Source organism: Rhipicephalus sanguineus, chromosome 1 (genome assembly GCF_013339695.2).
Source record: "Rhipicephalus sanguineus isolate Rsan-2018 chromosome 1, BIME_Rsan_1.4, whole genome shotgun sequence".
Lineage (NCBI taxonomy): Eukaryota > Metazoa > Arthropoda > Arachnida > Ixodida > Ixodidae > Rhipicephalus > Rhipicephalus sanguineus.
The window spans coordinates 94,103,443-94,126,266 of NC_051176.1; the positions used below are offsets into that span (position 1 = coordinate 94,103,443).

At 48.7% G+C, this 22,824-nt stretch overlaps 1 protein-coding gene and 1 non-coding gene across 3 annotated transcripts in view; one reads left to right on the plus strand and one right to left on the minus strand.

The window, feature by feature from the left end:
* Nucleotides 1–22,824, minus strand: part of LOC119374063 (SH2 domain-containing protein 4A) — a 64,486-nt gene that overhangs the window by 31,508 nt on the left and 10,154 nt on the right. The window contains exon 1 of one of the 2 annotated variants that reach the window (XM_049415301.1): nucleotides 11,144–11,454. The exons of the other annotated variant lie outside the window; for it this stretch is intronic. The gene's annotated coding sequence lies outside the window, so the exon portion shown is untranslated. Of the gene's footprint in view, nucleotides 1–11,143; nucleotides 11,455–22,824 lie in introns of those variants that run through there. 2 annotated transcript variants of the gene reach the window in all.
* Trnar-ucg (transfer RNA arginine (anticodon UCG)) lies at nucleotides 16,860–16,932 on the plus strand. Its single transcript has one exon. It is a non-coding gene; the product is annotated as a tRNA-Arg (tRNA).

Genomic DNA, 22,824 nt, shown 5'->3' on the forward strand with positions numbered 1-22,824 from the left:
TGCGTAATCGTTGGGAGTGATCAGCGCGTCCGTGCCGTCTAGCAGCTTATCTGTGATTGCACAAAGCACGGCAGACTGCACCGCCTCGGACATCACGTAAGGATTTCCTTCAGTAGCTATGAGCGGCACGTAAGCCAACTCAGCGGTCACCTGTTGCCCGAACGCTCCCGTCAACTTTATCTGCGAACCCGTACCGTTGTACTGAGGTACCACTGCCTTTCTAATGACGCTCACTTCTGCTCCTGAGTCTACCACGGCGTTTAGTGACCTACCTGAGCTCTCAAGTGTTACAGTTTCTAGTGAGGGTTGTTTCTGCTCTTTACACTGCGACAACCTGTCTGTCGTTGCTATTCCTAACCCGAATGCAGAAGCCGTCACTCTCGCGACCACTGGACCGTTTTGTTGTCGTCCTGCTGGCCTAGTGCCTTGCCTTGCACCTAAGCCCTTATTGGGGCAATTCCTGGCAATGTGGTCGGTTCCCTTGCACTCAAAACATCGCCTTTTCCCCTTTCCGTCCGTGGGTATATCTACAGGTGTTTTAGCTTTCTTTTGCCACTCCTCGATATTCGCCTTCTTTTGTGCTGTCTTGCACTTTTCACTCTCCTCGAAGCTCTCCGCGAGCCTAGCCACACCACTGGGTAGCAAAAAGGCCTCCTGTTGGTTACAAACGACGTGCGCTCTCGCTTCCGGGCTCAAACATTCTTTCAACCGATCAGCGACCACTAGCTGCTTGAGTTCCTCGAATGTGCCTACCTTTGAACTTTGGACATAATAGTCAAAATAGTTCTCAAGGCGCACGGCAAACTGATCCCAGGATTCCTTTTCTCCCTTTTTCGATCCCGCAAATAGCCTCTTGTACTCCGCCGCCGAAAGCCTGAGACCCTCCAGAATGCTTGACTTAAGCTTAACGTAGGCTTTTCGCTCCTCTGCTGTCAGCCTGCACAGCAGCCCACGCGCCCTTTCGCTTAACTGTGGCAAAACTAGCCCGGCCCACCATTCGCTCGGAACTTCATACGACTCGAGCGTTGCCTCAACGTCCTCGAACAACATTGGCGCAAGTGCCTCTTGGTTCGGCATTGGTGCCAGTACACCCTTTAACAAACTTGCGAATTTTAGTCGCCTGTCTTCCTCCAACCTTCCGCCGAGCGATAGGCTGTCATCGCCCTCGTTGGACTCCGCCCGATCACGGGCTCGTAGCCGCTGGCTTTCCAGCATCAAGCGCTGCTTCTCCGTTTCCGCCTCAGCAAATTTCAGTTGAAGCTGTAGCAGCGCTAGCTGCTGTTCCGACGCCGTATCTGACGTGCCACTACCCTGACCCCCCGTGCCGCTGTCGGCGACTCCCAACGCCTGCAAGTTTCCTGCCCCGTCCCCGTTCATTTCCGAGTTGTCCCTTTCTCTGTTTCGCAAGTTGTAATGCTTTATCATCGCCTGCGCCCAACAGAAAATCAAGAGGTACCCGCCTGGAGTAGCCTTGCGGTGCGCTCTTCCTCCTCGGAATCCGGTGGACTAGCCTTGCTTCGTTGGTCCCGCAGCGCGGTAGTCAGTTGAAGGTGGTTGTCGTCAGTCTCGGCCGATGTCGCTCCCCGCTGTCCTCCTCAGTTCAGCCATGCAGATCCTGCTCGACTGCGCCAGTTAAGTTCTTCTTGTTTGTTCTACTCGCCTCGCTGGTTGCGCGACATTTGCTGCTGCCGCCAAGGAAGCTGAAGACGAGAACTTTTCATCTGCTGGCACCTTGAGGAAACGACCGCTCCGACATCATCTGGATAGAGACGTTTTCGTTTCTCTTCTCCCCCTCCTGTCACTGCACCCCTGCTTTTATTCCCTGTCTCCCCATTCAAACACTCTTACAGTCCAATCGGAAAGCAGGAGTAACTCTCTCCTTGTCTCCCGGTCGGCTGCCGCTGAAAACACCAGGCCCGGATTCCTCCTCGCCACCTCCTCGCAGGAACCACCGCCTCTCGCCCACTCGTCGATTCGCCGCCGCTGCTCAGCTCCCTTTCAACCCGGTTTCCGGAATGTTCGGCCTCATGCGTTGACGGGTCGTAGGAAAGCACCTCCGGGTACGTACTTGCCATGCTGGGCTGACGGGCCATCAATACAATTGGCCGTGCATCATTGCCGCCGCCTTTGGCTGTCACAGCGAAGGCGCAAGTGTACCTTCCGTCCCTGTAGCCCGGCTAGGCCACGGTCTCCCGTAAGGCACCATAATTGACCCCTTCGGGAGACGTGGGTCTTCGCGTCCTTTGTGACCAGCAGACAGTCGTCGTTCCACCATCCGGTACCACCGCCTCCGTGTTGGCGCAGGCACGCCGGCCGCGGGGCGGGTAACAATATGGAGGTATTCGGCGAACGTACGAAGTTCGACCCCAACAACATTTGTCTTCTGTGCGGCTCTTTCATCACTGTACACGCTCCACAATCCAAAAGAATGCGCTTGATCGTTCCCACAGAGCCGCAGTTGTCGCAAAAAGATATATATATAATAAATAATAATATTCAACTATACCACGCGATGTCGTAGTCTATAGCGTTCCCTGCGCCGGTTCTCATTTTTACGTAATTGTCGACGTCTCTTCATTCGCTGAGAGCAACACCGACGGCCAGTATCGGTCACACTGAGTGGATGAAGAGTCGAGAAATTACACGCACGCACGAAGTTACATAAAGGATAACTGAACCCCCCCCCCCCCTCCCCCGAAAAAAATTTCTGGCTATACCCCTGATTCAGGCGCTAGAAAAAATGTGTTGCGTTCACCTCCGCGCATCGAACTGAAAGGCAACCTGGGTTATGACTTGAAATTGAAGGAGTATTCCGATCACTGTAAAACATGCGTCAAAATGCTACATTTTTTCTTTCGCTCTTTCTCAATATTTCGTAGGTTAGAGAAAATATGCTGCTGGGAAACAAATTCAGAACCACGAAGCAGAAGATACCTGTATGGACAATTGCAGTAAGTCCCACGTAGGACACATACGATTTCAATTCGATCAATGCACGTGACGAAATACGCAGAATGTCCGCAGCTCAGCGTAGCTATGGCGTTTCAGCTGTTGAGCGCGATGCAGCGGGTTCGATTCCAGGCAGCAGCAGCGGTATTCAGACGGGCATGGAATGCAGAAATAACGTTAGGGAATCCCTAATAATCTAAATTATTTCACCGCTTTATCATATATAGCCGGATTACGGCTTTGACGTACGCCATCAGTATATATATATATATTTCGCGAATTAAGCATCGATTAGACGGCAAGTATTTAGAATACCTTTTTCGTTCCTTTAGTGCAGATAGAAAATTTTTGTATCTACACTAAAGGCACGAACTAATTTCAGAATGCCACCGTGCTTGTTTGACTGAGAAAGGGAGGCACGGAAGTCAAATTTTGTAGCTTTCTGTGTGATAATAATGAAGTCTTAAAAAAAAAAAAAAACAGGTGCCGCTTCCGCGAAGACTCATGGCTGCGTTTTCTCAGCAACACACGTATGATGCGGTTTCCTTCACTAGATAATGTAGTCTTTTAGCAAGTTACGGAAATACGGCACGCAAATACGGTAAAGGCCGAACCATATAGAGCGTTTTTGCCGGCGTTTTCCCGGCGTTTCGTACGCCGGCGTCCCTCGATGTCGACGCTCGTGACGGTGGCCGAAACGTCCACCTCTGGACGGTCCAGACATCACGGGCGGCAGCGTCGACGCCGGAAGCAGTTCGATGGACGCAGAACCAATCAGCGTGCGGCTGGCAGCGACTTCCGCTACGTAACGGCGTCGTCGCTGCTGCCAAAATGACTGCCGCCCGCCTCGGATCTAATAAGTCGTCGCCGTGCACTGTGTGGCCCTTAAGTTCTCAACTGATGCTTGTATTTGACTTAGCTTGTTCCCTAGAAGTTTCGACAGCAAAGCGATCGTGATATCTTTGAAGTCTTTCCGAGTGCCGTACTCAAGTTCATCGGTAGGCTTAGCAGGAATGAATGTATTGGCCGAATACGTGGCCTCAAAGATGTACGGCAGCTTCAAGCTCAGAGGCCATATATCACAAGTTTGTGCTTCTTCTTAATGCCAATAGCTGGCGCTACAAGTCAAATAAAAAAAAAAAGACTTTTCGGTGGCGTTGTGTCACTGTGACTCGTTTTCTGCACCACAGAACTGCTAATGAGACATAAAAGCTATAATCAGGAATATATCTTGTTGGTCCATTGACGGAAACTGTACACTGCTTTACGAGGTGTCAGGTTCATTCCCTCTGGTCACACTGTGTGACGCTGAGCTAACGCTCTTCATATGGTTTGCCGCCCTCTCTGACGGCGTTAATGCGACGACGCCGAGGGACGCAATTAGTACGATAGCGTTCCTCCTTTCCCGCTGGTTGTGCTTTGGCCGCTCAACGACCGGGAAAGGAGGAGCGGTACCGTACTGCCTTACCGTATTTGCGTACCGTATTTCCGTTACTTGCTAAAACACTCTAATAATGATAATTCTTGTAGGGGAGGGCTACGCACAATAGTCCAATGCCTCTGTTACCATACTAACAGAAGGCAAACGCCTAATTTCCTTTTTGAGACCACGGATGTTTTTAGGTAGAGAGGGTCAAGAAATCTTCGCGGCATTATTTTATCGTCAAAGGTCGTCGTCCGTAAAGCGATTGCGCTCGCAGTGGAAAACCACGATGCACATGGCATGCGCGCTCATGGCGTAACTACGGAGTCTGTCACTAGTCCGTCTATTATATTCTGGGTAAAAATCGGGGATAATTTATTAACTGTGACAGTTTCAATATTCAAGCTCAAACGCGACACCAGTAATGCGAGTTGTATTGGCCAAAACAGAGACGTCGTTTACAGCGCGATTAAATAACCTCAGGTCTCCCGTCATGACATATGGCACACGTCGGAATGCTGGGCCGCTCAATCATTTCGAAAAATTAGGGCAACGACACTAAAATCCAGCTTTTTGCTCCAGCTACGAGAAGGAAATTCGCGATTATTTCTTGATCCCTAAATTCAAGCATGCGATTTCAGGTATAAAGGAAAACACAGGAGCACATATACAAGCCTTCCCAATGCATAACCTCACTGCACTGCGTCTTTTGCTGGCGGACACGGAAGCCAACTACATTATTAGAGTCTTTTAGCAAGTTACGGAAATACGGTACGCAAATACGGTAAGGCAGTACGGTAGCGTTTCTCCTTTCCCGCTGGTTGTGCTTTGGCCGCTCAACGACCGGGAAAGGAGGAGCGGTACCGTACTGCCTTACCGTATTTGCGTACCGTATTTCCGTAACTTGCTAAAAGACTCTATTTATGGAGTAGGGCAGAAATATTCGCGCTTTTATGGAAACTGAACACGGTTGAAGTGTACACCAACTGCTTTCCCCCTTTTTTTGTGTGTGTATTTTTGCGCGACGCATTCTACCTGATCTGTGCCTCGCCTGTTTCCTGTTTTATAACGTTGTTTACCTGTGCGTCCATCGCCATATGCGCCTGGTGTCAATGCACCCGCATTTTCTCCTTGCTCGTCACGCAGCACGTGTGTGCTACTAGCGCGTCGGCTTGATGCGCATATTCGCCTTTTCGGTCGGTTTCAGCGTTGCGATAGCAGCAGCATGTGTTGTACCCCAAGAAACTTCCGGTCACTTCAATTATCACTTTCTAACGCCGGAGCAGAAAGCGTGTCTTTTAAGTTGTGCTAAAGTAAGGAAAGACCGCTTTCAGGTAAAACAAAGGCGCTTAAAGTTAAGGACTCACTCTTATAATGTTGTGTGTGCAGCTTAGAAGAACATTTATTTAAAATATTTGGCCAGACACAGGGACAAAAGCGTTGAAAATGTGCGGGCTACTCGCTAAGGCTTTTGCTCCCCGCCAAATTCTACCAGGGCTACGCCGGCGCACAACACCGGAAGCCTTCCAGCACTTGTGCTTGTAAACAGTGAAATACGGGAGTCTCCGATCATCTTATATGTATGTGCGCATGTGTGCTTGTACGTGCCTACAAACTACCGAAACTTCGTGGCAGTGAGGATGGAACCACCACCAACACCGTTGGCTACGCCTTAAATCATATTATATATTACGAGTGTGTGTGAAACGCATTCGTAGCACTAACACTTTCCGAAATGTAAGGTCGCATCAACTCGTAGGTCGGGATGACCGAACAACGAGCAACGGAAATGCGGCGTCCTCAAAGCACGCAACGACGGATGCAGCAGACCGCACAAATAAGTGTCAGCGAAGCAGAAGCGTCAAGAAAGTCGTTTCCAGCCTACAGGGCTGAGTCAGATGAATACATACCGAGAGGAAGCGCACAGCATGCGTCTAAACATGCAGCATACCTCCCCAGGTGCTCTTCCTTTGACTCAAACGTGACTCATCATGTGCTGACACGGCGGTTATGGCAAGCGCAGAATTCACGGAGCAATAATTAACACGTAGGTACCGCCCACCCTCTCAACAGCGCCCATTACGCGGAGGAGAACAGACGACACAGGAAATGAATTATTGTTTCGGGCGAAATTACGGCCCTTCGACTGCGCGGAAATGACAAGCAATGAAAAAAAATTGTGTATCTCGTCAACTTATGCTGAACACGTTCCACACATTGTACAGTGCCGGACAGTCGTCACTGCGAAGAGATTGCGCCACGTTATCATCTGGGTCGCTGCCGAGATAACGCAGCGCATGGCGTTCAAAGAACAATGTGATCCGGCTAGTCGGCACGATTCCATGGCTGTATAGGCAACGCTAACTTGATACAGGTACGAGTGACGACAGCTACTATGTACTACGTGCGTGTCAAGTGCGCGTTACATGTCGACGACGCCGTTGTTTTGTCACAGTAGACAGGAAAAAAAAAAAAAAGAATGCGCCTGAAGGAAGGAGAATTCATGATGTAGTATCAACGTGCCACTCTACAAAAGCTCTGTTTCTGTGTTTAAACAAATAGAATCAGTTTTTACAAGAGATACAAGAATACCTCACTTTCTCCACTGCATGGAGGCTGCTTCCTTGCGCATGTAACCGCAGCAAGAAAGAAAAAAAAATTCGGCAGATCCCACGCACTGTGGGAATCGATGTAATGCGAAGCAGTCAGCAAAGAGCTGCACACATCGCCTTGTTTGTCTTTGAGCCAAATGAAATCATTCATGCCATGGCATCTAGTCCACCATATATCGCATGTTTGCCATGCACGCATGCATGCACAGTCTAGAGTACACCATGCCAATGAAACGCATATTCTGGTATATAAATGCATGACCTGCCGTTTATGTTCATCACGCACTCGTGTCATGCCATATCAATTTTCGTATACCTCTCGTTAACAAAACGGCCGGAAGCGCACCATGACAGTGGCATGTAAATCATACCGTACATGACATGCATAACATGATTCGCACGTTAAGACCTCTCATTTATGTTCGTCATACAGTCACATCGCGCAATACCAATTTTGGTGTATATCAAAGGAGCGAAATGGCCGCGAGTGCACCATGAGTAGAGCATGTAAATCATGCCATACATGACATGAATATTTTGTTTTTTCATGTTACCACCTGTCACTAATGTTCATCATACAGTCACATTGCGCAATACCACTTTTGGTGTATATCAAGCTATCGAAACGGCCGCGAATGCACCATGAGCGTGGCACGTAAGTCATGACATACATGGCATGCATGTCATAGTTGTCATGTTACCACCTGTTATTTATGTTCTTCATACAGTCACATCGCGCAATACCAATTTTGGTGCATATCAATCTAGCGAAACGGCCACGAGTGCGCCATGAGCATGGCATGTAAATCATGTCGTACGTTTCATGCATGTCATGATTATGTTACCACCTTTCATTTACGTTCGTCATACAGTGGCGTCGCACAATAGCAACTTTGGTGTATACCAAGCTAGCGAAACGGCCGGGAATGCACAATGAGCGCGGCATGTAAATCATGACATACATAACCTGCATGTCATGATTTCCATGTTACCACCTCTCATTTATGTTCGTCATGCAGTCGCGTCGCGCAATACCAATTTTGGTTATGTCAATCTACTGAAACTGCCCCTGGCGCATCATGAGCGTGGCATGTAAATCAGGTCGTACATGACTTGCATGCCATGATATTCACGGTACCACGTCTCACTTACGTTCGTCATACTGTCATGTCGCGTAACACCAATTTTGGTGTATATCACGCAAGCGAAACGGACGCGAATGCACCGTGAGCGTGGCATGTAAATCATGACATACATGTCATGGATGTCATGGTTTTCATGCTACCACCTGTTATTCATGTTCTTCATAAAGTCACATCGCACAGTACCAATTTTGGTGTATATCAGTCTAGCGAAACGGCCGCGAGTGCGCCATGAGCGTGGCATGTAAATCATGTCATACATGACATGCATATCATGATTTTCATGTTACCACGTGTCAGTTATGTTCGTCATACAGGAATGTCTCGTCATACCAGTTTTCGTATGTATCCCTTCATTTAAACGGCCGCGAGCACCCCGAGACCATGTCATGTAAATCATGCTGCACATGACATGCGCGTCATGATTTGCATGTTAGGACCTGTCATTACGTTCGTCATGAACTCTTGTCACGCCGTACCAATTTTGGTATATATGAAATTACAGGAACGGCCGCAAGAGCCCAAAGGCCGTGGAATGTAAATCATGCTGTTCATGACATGCGTGTCATGATTTTCATGATATGATCTGTCATTTATGTTCGTGATAAGCCCATGTTATGACACACCAATTTTGGTACACATCCGATTAACGGAACGGCCAGGGAGCCCAAAGGCCGTGGAATGTAAATCATGCTGTTCATGACATGCGTGTCATGATTTTCATGATATGACCTGTCATTTATGTTCGTGATAAGGCCATATTATGACACACCAATTTTGGTACACATCCGATTAACGGAACGGCCAGGGAGCCCAAAGGCCGTGGAATGTAAATCATGCTGTTCATGACATGCGTGTCATGATTTTCATGATATGACCTGTCATTTATGTTCGTAATAAGGCCATGTTATGACACACCAATTTTGGTATACATCCGGTTAACGAAACGGCCAGGAGAGTACAAAGTCGTAGGCGGCTAGATAGATAGATAGATACGCTCAAAGTCGCAGAAGTTCGCTAAGAAATGCTTCGCATTTAAAAAAAGGGGGGGGGGGGAGAGGCGTCACGTTTATAACATCCATTTGCAACGTAATAAGTGCTATGTCCCGTAGCCATGTTCGGAATTGATAATAATACGATGCGGGGGAATCGAACAAAGAGTTGAATGATGATCATCAATCCGACCTGTAAGTGCCCTATCATTTTGCATTGCACTTACACAATGCTCGTTTTGCACAATACGGTTGTAACCACTGCGATCGAGGCTCGCATAGTTTCAGCGGCTGAATACGAAAATAGCACAAGCCAGGAGCACAAGGAAGGCAGGCAGACTTGTCGCGCAGCTTTTCGTTTGTGACCGCAGGCACTCCCGCGATAAATGGTTTGTTCCAAATGTGTCCCACACCCCTTACGATTCAAGAACGAGAGCGCACGCAGGGGAACGTGCCGTCGAACTGGCCAATCAGCAGGCGCCCTTAACAGCGCGCCATATTCAAATACAGCGCTCTACGTCGGATTGCTCCCATCCTCGCTCGAATAAGTTAATCATTCGATGCAACAAGCAAGGGCAGAATCCACGGTTTATTATTTCTACCAACTTGCGCAGCAGGTCTTTAGAAACAAACGATTCCGTTTTTGAGTTCTTCGACAGTGCCCTAAACTCGCAAAACTAGATTGAGCGACCTCGCAAAAGCGTACTCGAACGTCGCAACTTTTCGCACAAACAGCTCTTCAGATAAACCGGAATTCGACAGCGGAAAAACAGGTGACGTGACGTAAGTACGATAAAAACACATAATAAAACATGAAGCGACGCTGCACAGTGTGTCACCGATATAAACCTGAATGACGTGCACGGAGCAGCTGGACCGAAATGTCACGAGCTCAAAGCTAGAAGTAACACGGGAAACTGAAAATCCTTGTTTACGCCTCTAAATACAAATTGACTAGCAAAACACAGCCATGTGCCTTCCAGTTGCACAGCGCACGAAAAAGAAGCAATGACGGGGAGAAACAAATGCGTCGAATAAATAAAAAGAACGGCGAATATAAACGAGGCGCGTTCTAAGCAGACCCTAGCGGCGACGGGAGATAAATAATAGAATAGTAGTGAGAAGGGCGAGCAGAAAAAGAACGAAGTACCGGAGCACCGCCGTGCGAAGAATGCAGCCACCGGCTCTCGGGGCCCCTCTCCGCGGGCGCGCATTCCACGGATGCCGCCGACAGTGCAGTGGTGGGTTCGGCCCCATCTGACGAAAAGCTTTCTACCTCGGCTTTTCTTTTGTTGTTTTCGTGGAATATCACTCGCGGTGGGACTCTTCTCGACACGTGAGCTTGCCAACGAGAGCGGGTGTTTTCCTTCGCCTGAATGGGGCGACGAGACCACAGAGCAAGACGCTGTGCACTACTTTTGACGCCTCCGACGTTTTTCGTGAAACCGCGCGCACACCCGGCCAGCCGTCGCGTCACGGCGAAGTGCGTGATTCACCTGAATGTCGCTCACGACGAGGTCACCACGACGACGGGATGAGTTTCGGGTGTCGTTCACAAAATTCACACCTCTCTTCGGTTGCATAAGTAGTCAAACGGTCTTCTACGCTCCGACCCCTCGGAACCGTTATCAGGAGCGGTGAAGAGTTATCAAAGGCGCCAGAGCATCGCAAAGCTGCGCCGATGAAGCAATCCTTCCTGTTCAGATCCATACGTGACTCATCCGATGAGTGTCCGAGTGGAATGGACTGGCGAGAGCGCGGCGTCTAGGTGGGCGCCACCGCGTACGTACGAACATCTAGACATATCCTCGCCAGAGTACACATCCTCCGCGCGGAGCCCTTCGGCGGTGCATTTGACTCATCGTTTCCGCGGCAGCGGCGGCCCTGTTCTAGAACTCCTAGAACAGAGCAACCGCAGGCCACATTTCACCCAACTGCAGGAGCAAGAAAAACTATAGCAGTCGCCGATCGAACAAAAACTGTTAGGTGCAGACAGAAGTGATGAGACGGAAGAAGAAAACTTACGGTGCCGATGGTGCGGCTCACGACGACGCTATAACGACATGTAAAAACACGTTCCTTGGCGGCACCGACGAGCGACGTTCCAAGCAGTTCAGGACACGTTCGTCTCCGGGAAGCTCGCGGCGCACACAACACTGCGGCAACACAGGCACGCGCCAGACCGGACCGAGAGACTGCCGACTGCTCGCGGAGACGCGCAGCAGTCACCGGCACACACAGAGACCCACGCAGAGTTGGCAGCGCGCCGCCGCTCCCTACTCGTCTGCTGCTCGTAGACAGCTCCGCCAAGCAGGCTCCGCGCGCCGCGCGTTCGACAGCTAAAACTCGCCTAGTGGATCCAGCCCAGCGAGTCGAACAAAGCGCGGCCACAGGCGGCCAGAGAGCATCTATTACGCCCGACGCGCCGTCTAGCGGAAACGTCCACTCTCAGCCCAAGCAGCTCCGTGTAAACTCTCTCCACCGTAACGAAGAGACTAGTGGCGCCATCCTTTAGCTGTTAACGAAGCTCCCGAGCAGTACTAAAAGGAAAGCGTTTGACCATTCATTTTTAAACTACAGCCGCTACAGCGGCATGATTGCGAGTAGAGGCGCGTGTTTTGAACTACTGTACCAATGCAGTGGTGGTTGGGGCATTCTCATTGGTCGGTTCCCGCGTAATGTTTACGAACATTCTTGCTTCTACTGCATCTCGTCGGGCGCTTGCTTCCTTCCAATCTTCTTTCTCTCCACTGGGAGGAAAGTGGTAGGAAATGCTTGTCGCCCCCTCAGCTGCTGATAGCGGTCGTCCGTTCCGAGCGAGGAGACGTGTTCCTTCGTCTAGCACGCATGCATGCTTCGCTCCGGCGGCCGCTCCGATGCCTGTGTGTGCCCGAGCGCACAATGGCCATCTTACAATCGGACCGGAACGTCCCGGAAATAATCGCGAGCGCGGCCACTGGCTATGTTGTCGCGACATGCATCGGCGGCATAGGGCTTTTACTGAATACTAGTGTGCGTGCGCGGACCGAACGTATATGCGTGGTCACGCTGACATTTCGGAGGCTATTGTCATTTTTATTTTATTTTTTCCCCTTCAAAGGTCATCTTGCTGTAGATGCTGATTTCGGTATCTGAAGTGAGCGCGCTGGACAGCGAAGCATTATTGGGGTCATACGCTGCGCTGGAGAACCGCGTCAGCAAAACGTTTCCTTAAGACATAAAAACATGCGTAGTGACGCATCTGTGCTCACTTGTTGACAGCAAGGTCGATTGTCGTCATATATTTTATTATATATAGTATTTCGACAGGCATACAATTCAGAGATGTTTCTTGTCAGACCGTCGGCTGACATTTAGTGTTTGCATTCTACTAAGAGATCTGCGCATCATACGTAGGCAGAAATAAAACGAAGATTCAGTGACAAGATTTGACAGAGGTGTGCAGTTACGAGCTTTTGCAAGCGCCTTCGATACCTTACTGAAGGAGCGAAAAGAATCGCTGCCTAAAGTAACAACGGTGTAATTATGGTAAAGTGCGAACTGTATGATATGTACTACATGTCATCTTGAAATTATTTGGATAAATAACTTGACCACCAACAACACACATATGCACTTTACCCGCGTGGCAAGAGTAACTGGCCACATTGATTGGTTTCAACATCTCGTTCCGCTAAATTCACGGCAATAAGAGAAAAAAAAAATGATGACCGCAAATGTATAACGGTATTCCCGCGCGTTAATATAGACAGTTATATTCACGAAACTTAAGCCATCACTGTGACATACAGAGGTACACAGTGTCACTATCACATCAAACGTGCGGTGACCGATCGACTCGCCAGTCCATGTTGAAGAAACAGTGGTCAGATGAAATTATTTTCTGGAATTGAGAGGTGTTTTAGGCAACCTTCCTACATGTTGTAGTGAAATGAGATGATCACAAATATTGCGTTGAAAATGCACTTGATCCCAGCTATCACTTATTGAACTAGAGAACTCATTTAATATAACAACTTATAATTGTTCTCTCTCTCTCTCTCTCTTTTTTTTTTTTTTTTTTACGTGGGTTCAGCGTTTGAGTTCAAATCCCAGACGTTCCGGGGCTGTAACCAGGAAATGCTGGGTCGGACAATTTCAATACATAACCAGACTGGGCTGCAGAAGAAGTAAATACTCCATGTAATTTTATCTACGCTGCGTTAAATACACCCCGGGATGGAGATTTATTGAATATCGAGATACGTAGAAATCGCGAGTTGTTCAGAGCTTCTGAAGTGTTGACGTCACCATTGACTTTGGCTGTTTAGGTAAGTAACTGGAGCTCTCTGGGTTGGACTTGACAAGCGGGGACCTTTTTTTTCTTTTTGTGCTGCAGCGGTGGCGCAGTCGAATGAGCGTTGGACAGACACCTGTCGAATGAACTCAAGGATGCATGAAACTTACTTAAAGACGAGGAATACGAAGTGCTACATGCACGCCTTCAGTGACCTTGGTAGCGTGAGATGTCTTTAAAAGACAGTTAATAGCACGCGACGTTTTGCTTAAACCACTGCTTTTTCATTCGGGTAATGACACTGCAGACCCATACATATAGTAATGGCTGGTAAGTCACCGCTTGCCATATAATGTCGTCTACGCCACACGTAAATGTCGAACGCACAAATTAAGCCGGCTCCGTTTTTATCCTTTGTTTCGCCATTCTCATTAATATGTATTGCATCTGCGATCGGGTCGAGATCCGGTGATGCTTCTGACCGTACTTGCGTCATTCATTCTTGCCTATTTTTTGAAGGGGGACTCGGTATACGCTACATCTGTGCGCCATGGTAGTTCTCGGAATCGGTCTTACGACTCGCTGGTATGTATACTTCCAAAATTATGTCAATTATATCGTGGCGGGCAAAAGCGGGGGAGGGGTCAGTCAACTGCGTTGCGTTCCGTGACGTGGCCGCCAGGCTTGCGAAGAAGCGGCGTCCGTGCGTAGTAGTGCACCTCTGATCCACTCACGCGTTCCGAGAAACGCTTCCGGCGCGTGGCAGCCCTCGGGCGCAACGCGGGAGTCGTGCCAAGGTCGACTCACACCGCGCTGTGGCACCACGATGCCCGCCAACCTGACCCAGCGGTCCCGCGAGGCCAATTGAATCGCCGCATGACACAATTCCCGGTAACATCCGGAGCAGGCATGCCCCTTCTGTATATACGCCTCGGTGGTGCAGTGTTGACGGTGCTCGGCTGCTGACCCGAAAGTCGCGGGTTCGATCTCGGCTGCGTCGGTCGCATTTCGATGGAGGCGAAATGCTAGAGGCCCGTGTACTGTGTCATGTCAGTGCGAACGCCAGATGGTCGAAATTTTTGTAGCACTCCCCTACGGCGTGTCTCGTAATCATATCGTGGTTTTGGCACGTTGCTACATTTTATTGTTGCCTGGACATAAACGCATGGCCGTGTAGTTGTTGCCTGTAGCAACAGCTGTATTACGCTGCTAGCACGTGTATAGGTCCGATTCTCGGCATGGAGGAAAGTTAATGTTATCAATGCGAAAGAAAGGGCTCTTAATTTTTTTTATCCAATGGCCGTGCTTTTGCATGCCTATTGCCGCTGCCGAATAAATACGAACGAATGCGCTTGCCGCTTGCTTGGATCGTACGCGCGGCTGAAAATTCACGCACCTTTTTAATTAATTCGGTGCAGATGGGATTGTGCCACAACACCGCAAACCAAGACGCGTAGTGCCGGCGGCGATGTATACGACCCCTTCTTTTCGGAAATCGAGCCGTTTCGGCGAGCAAGGAGATCGTGACAAAATTGTATGGGCAAAAAAGAAAAAGAAAAAAAAACCCGGCAGGGCGGGGAAGATTAAAGCTTGCGATGAAAAAAATCGGTAAACAGGGGGTGTGTGCTAGCTGAAGTCTCAACAAGCGGACTTACCAAGTCCGCTTGTCGAAACGTCGGCTCGAGCACACGCACACCCTGTTTACGGATTTTTTTTTTTGTTCAATTGTATACGCAGTTGTTTACAGACAGATCGCACAGCGACGTTTGCTATTTATAACAATACTCCGTGTGGCGTGGTGTTGTGGTTTGATACCCGATCAGTTTGGGCCCGCAAGGAGGTCGTGCCGGAACTGTACATAGCAATAATAAAAGAAGGTAGGACGCAAGAGAAGGGATCAAGACAGGCAACGGCGTTTGCGCTGACTTGATCTCTCGCCTACCTTTTTCTTTTATCATGAGCCCTTACCAACCCAACTATAGTTCAACTTTCTGTTGTTCTGCACAGGCAGTGTATATAGTTTTACGCACTCACAGGCAGATTGCAGCGTAAAGCGCGAGTCCGATAACAGCGACGATCACTAACCGTGGCAGCTGGACGACAAAGCCTTTTGTGCTGTGCCACTTCGTCGCGTCGCTTGCAGCCGTTGTCGCTAACTGGCAAGCGACAGATTTTGGCGAGAGCAATCTCCGCCGCGTGCGAAATCGCTCGCATGGGGCTTATGCTAAACAGGTTACTGCCACAAAGTTGGTGACTGACCTGTGACATGTTTCTTGCTTATTAATATCCAGCAACTATCGAGTTGCTGGATATTAGTAAGGTCTTTGCAAGAACACAGATCTATCGCTTGGTAACGAGCACAGAAAATATTCGTAGCATGTGCTAAGTGCTTTGTACACAGCGCACAATTTCACAACACAATCACCAAGTTGCGGTACGCACGCACGTGTTGTGCTTCTTCAGAACTCTGGGACTGAATGAGTGTATGGACGGATTTTCTTTCTTTTTAGATTACTTCTTCCTTATCTTTTCTGCCCTTTCTCCATCATCTCATGCAGAGCGGCCAATGGGACGGCTAGCCTAGAATTTCTTGTTTCTCTCTCTCGCTCTCTCTCTAGTGTCTGCCTGTAATGCTAACTTGCTCGCCCGTAGAACCCCACTCCGTCTTTCCCGGTGCGCCAGAAAGCGTGCTGACCCTACAGGTAATCCGCCTTTTTCATTTTCGTGTGCTGCCCTCTAACCGGTATCGCCAGAACGAAAGCCTCCGAGATAAAGAGGCGTTTCACGACTTTTCCGCTAGGGGAAGGGCGCATGCGCCGTGGAATCGTGAGAAACGCGGACACCTCAGCCTCCGCGGAAAGAGCTATCTCGTTGTAGCTGTCCCTTCATGAAAAAAAGAAAGTTCTGGGGCCGCCCTTGCTTACGTTATTTCGCAAAATATTTCGTAATGAACACATCAAACACGAAGCTGCTTCCCGATTCACCTTAAATGTCAAATCGCATTCATCATCCGTATAAATATTCCTCTTTCAGGCACAAAGTTGCTTCGTGACTCACCTATTATTTATATATAAAATGTCCGAAATGCAAGGGGGGGGCGCACCCATGGATGTTTATATGTGGACATTTCCTAAACAAAATAGCCATTGAATGTTCTGGGGTCTATGTTTGTAATGTCAGAATGTTCAGTGGGCGTTAGTGTGACTACGACGTTTGTAAAGGACACTCATAAGTTAAAGACGTAATTCATTAAAAATATATACATATGTAATCACCCCCTCCCCCCCCCACCCCAAGCACACACACGCGCACAGACTCTCCATATCCGAAAATGAATGAACAAGCTTATCTTTTCTTTTTGGTGGAAAAGAAAGCAGAAGCTCAAAAATTTCAAAAATACAAAGACGAAAATGGTGAAACCTAGGTACGAACCACAACCTTGGATAAGATAGCCACGACACGTTAGTCCGCGTGGCCTAATGGATAAGGCGTCTGACTTCGGATCAGAAGATTGCAGGTTCGAGTCCTGTCGCGGACGATGTGATTTTTAAAAACTTTTTTTTGCTTTTTTTTTTCTCCGTCCATTGCCCTAACGTTATCACGACTGCAAAAATATGTTGCTTGAGCCTGGAAGAGGGCACCGGCTCTGCGTTTCACAGTTGTAACACCGTTGATGGCAAACTTCCTTTGCACCACTACGACTCGGGAAACGCTTCCCCCACCAAATCGGAATTTGTGCACATCCGCCCCTCGCCAAAGTGCATAGAAAGCGGACCCTTCTCAGAACGCGATGAGAACAGAGTACTGGGTTTGTTTACATATTCATAAACAATGCCGAGTCGATACTACACTGACCAAACTGCGTAAGGCGGGGGACCCGGTGGGCCGGATGGTACGCCGGTTTTCCAACACACGCGGGGGGTTACGTTGCAAAGACGCCTTGCGGCTGGCGCATGCATAGGCGTGCGCAGGGTTCCCAATCAGGGGGGGGGAGGGGGAAGATTCGTCGCAGCGCCCCCCCCCCCTCCTACTAAGTCAATGTACGAGGGAGATTTTTCGCCCCCCCCCCCTCTTAGGTGACTAGGGAGTCAATGTATGGGACAGATTTTGCGCCCCCTCATAGGTAAGTAGCCCCCACCCCCCATCGTGCGCACGCCTATGGGCGCAGGCATTCGTGACCAGTAGAATAATCTACTCTGCCCGATAAACACGTCCAACCAGCGCCTCATGGGCCTGGGGATGGTAAACACTTTCGCAAATCTCCGGGAGGCACCCGAATCATCTTATGGGCTCCAGCTCATATGGGCCTCGAAGGCAACGCCGCTGCCCGCGCGCTCATTCTCAGGGCAACGCCTTCAGACCCTTCTGAAATGGATCCCGAACCCAACCCAGCCTTAACTTTTCGAGAAATTACTCAATTCTACCAATTGGGCCACGCAATTTATCCTAAACCCTGTAAGGGCCTTACAAAGGCAGAGGAACGCACACTCCTCCGCCTTTACACCAAAACACTGCTGTGCCCGGAAGTTTTAAAGCACTTTGATCCTGACTGTACAGAAAAATGTGCGCACTGTGCGAAGAAGTCTTCGGACATCTTCCACATGGTGTGGGCATGCCAGTCAACCTCGCACCTGCATCAGGGGCCCGCCCTCCGAAATTTTGGTGAAGTGGGCGTTTTTACCAAAAATAAATAATGAAAATAGACGTTTTTCTCAAATAGTCAAGGTTTTCAGCAAGTGCCCCCCCCCCCCTGAAAAAAATTCCTGTCTATGGGCCTGCAGCACTGTCTTCCTGGTGGGGCTTCGAATCACACTTGGGACACACTTTACATCCGCAATGCAAGATTTTTTTTTACGTTCATTAAAAGCTGCCACAACATAACATCATTTAAAGCACAATTAAAGAAACATTTGGTTCAACATCTTTGCTAACATTTCATGGTACAACCTTTATCGTTTCCTTAATTCATATTTGTTTTTCTTTCTATCATTTTCATTACTGTTTGTCATTTTTTATAGCAATTGCGTTTTTGCTTTCTTTTGAGTTGTGCGGATTGTTTTGCGCCTTGTTAACTTGGAATTCGCGCCGATTTGCCTTAATGTGTATTATTGTATTGGTTTCTGTACTATTGTTGCATTTCATGCTTTTGAATTATCTTTCCTGTTCTTTTTCTTTTGTTTTTATTTTTTATTATTTATTTATTTATTTATTGTTCTTGTTTTTTTTTCGATTTCGTGTTTCCAATATGCTTTTTCTTTTGCTCGCCACTTGCCTGCCCTGTATTCAATCAATACAATATCGCTAGGAGGTCCCCCTGACAGTGTTTACTTCAGGACCTCCTTCTGTAATACACTTATGAACCATGTCACTTCTGTTTTCATGATGTTACAATAAACTTCAAACTTCGCGGAAGCCGACTTCGCTATGAAATCATTTTGCATGTTAAGGCAGAGGTGCCCATCACCCTGAAATTGTATAACCTGCCCCCCACCCCCCGAAATGGAAGAAAGCTGATCGATGTAGTTCGAGCACCTACGGGGAAACGCAAGGAAACGCGGCCGCCTGAGAAGCGCGCGCGCCTCAGGTTTGACCCGCATTTTCGAAGGCACGCACCACCAGAGGATCGTCAGTGCGGCGGAGTGTCATGCACCGGATATGAAAAAGAGCTGAGCCGAGTCGCATCGTCATTCGCCGTTCTCTCCTTGGCCTCTCCGCCCGTTAAGTGAGGGACTTTCCCCGCGGGAATAAACCTGTCCAGGAGATGGAAACGGCACGGAGACACTGGGGCGCCAGGGCGAATGATGCCGTCGGGAAGACGAAAATGAGGGCGTCGTATACATACGCACCGCGGGCAGGCCCGCTCAGTGGCGTGCATAGCCCTCAAAGCGGACCGATCCCAAGCTTCTTTTCAGGTCGCCCCGTCCTTCCGTTTCGGCCGCGCTCCGTCATCGCCTGCCAAGAGGCCGTTCGCGGCCTGATGACCGCAGGCGCGCTGCGGTGGCCCCCTCGTACAGCTAATGGCATATATTCTATATACCATGGAAAGCTCAACAGCGCCTTCATAGGCATACAAACGAGCGTGCTTGCTACAGATATTCTCCGGCGATCCGGTCGGGGGCACTTTATGATGATGGGCTCGAATGACGTTTTGTTTGTTTGTTTGTTCGGCACGTGCACGCTTCTGCGTGCACGTGTTCCGATGCGGTCACCTTGTGTCCACACCGATGCGCCGCGCGTGATTTCTACGCTGGACGAGCGATCATCTTTTCGACGCTGATAAATGGTGACCGCGGGACTGGTTGCATGTTTGACTGGCCATCACTTCGTCCCGTAGGGTTCTCAGCCAAGCATGGCGCGCTTTACCAAAAGCAGGGGCCGTATTCTCAATCGGCATCACTTTCGAGAACATAATTCTCAGTGGACTCTGAGGGGCGCTAAACCAGAGGTCCGAGCGCTCGTCGAGGTGTCACGCCGGACGCCACGTCGCGCGAAAGTGAAAGTATAACTCTAAACGTGATCGATCGAAAATGCAAACCCGCAGGGGCGTGTCTTACCACAACCGCCTACTTTATTGGTTGCCTTCCTTCGGTGGATGCGCAATTTATTAAAGGGACACTACAGAGAGAAAACGATTTTTCGTGCATTAGTAAATAATAATTTCACAATATCGAAAACACCACTCTTACCGCCAGATGACGCCTGGTAAGCGAGAAGACGCGCGGAAAGAAAATGTGCGTGGCGCCGCCACCTTCAAATTTTCGCACCAAACGCCGTGACGTCAAAGATTTTGACGACATGTGTACTAGTTGATACGTAGTTCCTAATCGGTGAAAATGAAGTACATTGTCCACTGAGGGAGCCGTAGATTTAACATACCAAGTTCAGGTAAACTCGTGGAGCCAATGTCGCCAAAATACGAAAAATGCACTTTGAAATTCGTGACGTCACGCGCGAAGATTTCGGCGCGAAATTTAAAAATGAAACTTTAACGTTGATTTTCTCCTTTAATAAGCATGTGATGGTCAAATTAACATTACAGTCCTCAGAGTACCGTTTATCAATCTAAGAAATTCGTTGTTTCACTTTAGTGTCCCTTTAAAGACAGGCCGCTAAACGCATGGAAATTGACATTTTGCAAAATTGTTACTGCGCATACGCGAGCAAGGATATTTTCCAAATGAGCAGCCTCGATCACAGACCAGCGGAACAAACTTTTTTTTTTAACACGAAAGTGTTTTATGCCGGGGTCCACCAAGACTTTCATGACGTATTTCCGTTACGGGAGTACGTCAGAAAAATGAATGCCATCAGATGCCAAATACAAGAAAACTGTAAGAAAAAGTTCTGTTGACGGGAGTCGAACCAATGACCTCTCGGTCCGCGGCGATGGCTGGCGGGCGTTTAGCCCACTGAGCCACCGCCACACACATTACGGAGGCTGCGTGAACGCGCCTTTTATCTTTCACACTTTCCTCTCGCAGTGCTCTTGGATTGATGGATGGATGCTATGAGCATCCCCTTTATAACGGGGCGGTGACACCTGTGCCACCAGGCACAAAAAAAAAAAAAAGCGCGCCGTTGCTACGACCAACCCATTCGGCGCGTTTCCAATACAAGTTTAATTTCGTCAATGCTTTAACACACCATGAGGTGGCAGCTTTAGCCAAAGCCTCGCTCATAGCATCCATGCATCCATATCGAAAAATAGCTCTCCGACGCTCGCCTGGCTGTCGCACTGCGTTCCCCGCTCGCCCTGTGATAAGTAACGGCCAGGTTAGAGGGAAGACACGACGCGCGTAGCGTTTCTCTTCGCATTTCACGACGCTTTGAAGGAGTGCATATCGAGTATCAGTGTTTATTATGTGCTTGTTGATGGCATCTTTGCGCGGGGTTCACCATATGCGGTGTCCATGTACATGTTAAGAACTTCAGCTACCACAATGGTTAAATCATGATCATGGGCGTTATTCGTCGGTACGGAGATGTGCCACTAGGCGTCAACGTGAGTGAGATGCGTCCACATCAAGCGGTGCTATATTTGCCAAACAACAGTAGACATTGTACGAGCTCTCGTATACCAATGCACTATAAACAAAAAACTACTTCTGTGACGACACGTTTCACTTTCGTGCTATACCGATTCCTATGACGGAGGGATCAGCCATCATTTTTTCCATTCAACGCTCGTCCCTGCCTTTCGTTGGTCCTTTTCTCTGTGTACACCAGAGAGCTTATTCTGAGGCGCGACATTCCCGCAGTAACTTTTCAAAAGTCTTTGCAGTGCTCCCGCGCCTTCGCTGGAACGTAGAGGGGGTGATCGTGCTGAGAGCGAGAAAAGCACTCTGTGAACGTGAGTTTTCGTATATGAAAAGGTTTTTTCGAGGTGCTGTTGGAGGCCCGTGTACTTATATTTAGGTGCACGTTAAAGAACCCCAGGTGGTCGAAATTTCCGGAGCCCTCCACTACGGCGTCTCTCATAATCATATCGTGGTTTTGGGACGTTAAACCCCAGATATTATTATTATTATTATTATTATTATTATTATTATTATTATTATTATTATTATTATTATTATTATTATTATTATTATTATTATAGGTGTCAATTCGTCGGCAGACGTGTCTCCACGTTCGATGTCACGGCGGCATCATTGAACTCCTATTTTGGAACGCCCACAAAAAGGCTTGAGATTACACGGAACCGATAAAGATTCAGTTCGCTCGATTCTACGCCTTTCTTATCGGTCACTGTCTACGACCGGCCGATCCCGGCGATAACGTGAGCCGCTCAGAAGACTGTCGGTCGAAGCGCGAGACGGAATAGCATCGGAACTGAACCGTTGCATTATCCCGGTTCTGCTGGTTGTGTTCTGTCGCCCTTGCCACTAACGCTAACCAGCGCCTTTTTAATGCGTCGCGTCGTTAATGAGACCGTGCGTCCCATCTTAGGTTGAGATGCAATCGGTATAATTCCTTGAACCGTTCCTCCCAAATATACACCGCATAGCTACTTGTAATGAGAAGAAGGAAAAGCCCAGACTATGGTGTGCTTTCCAACACGTCAGAGGACTCGGAAGTTCCTATAGGCGGATAACGAGATGGGTGGGGCGCGATCTTCTCTTTTTTACCTTCTTTCCAGGTTCCTCGGCAGAAGTGGGTTATCGGAAGGTGCCTCCTCTCTCCCATTTTCTCCTCTGTTTTTCCGGTCTCGCCTCTTCCTTACCTTGTAAGGAAACAGCCCTAAGGAAGCACAGACTACGAAAAAGGACAGCTACAGGTGTTCGTTTTGCGCGCGCTTTCGAGTGCGACAATACAACGCGTAATTCGAAGGTTGTCGGTTCGGATCCCACCGACGGAAAAGGGTGCTTTTTCGTCCGCTTTAATTCGCCTGAATCCACGCTGTAATTACCACACTACAACTGAAAACAGC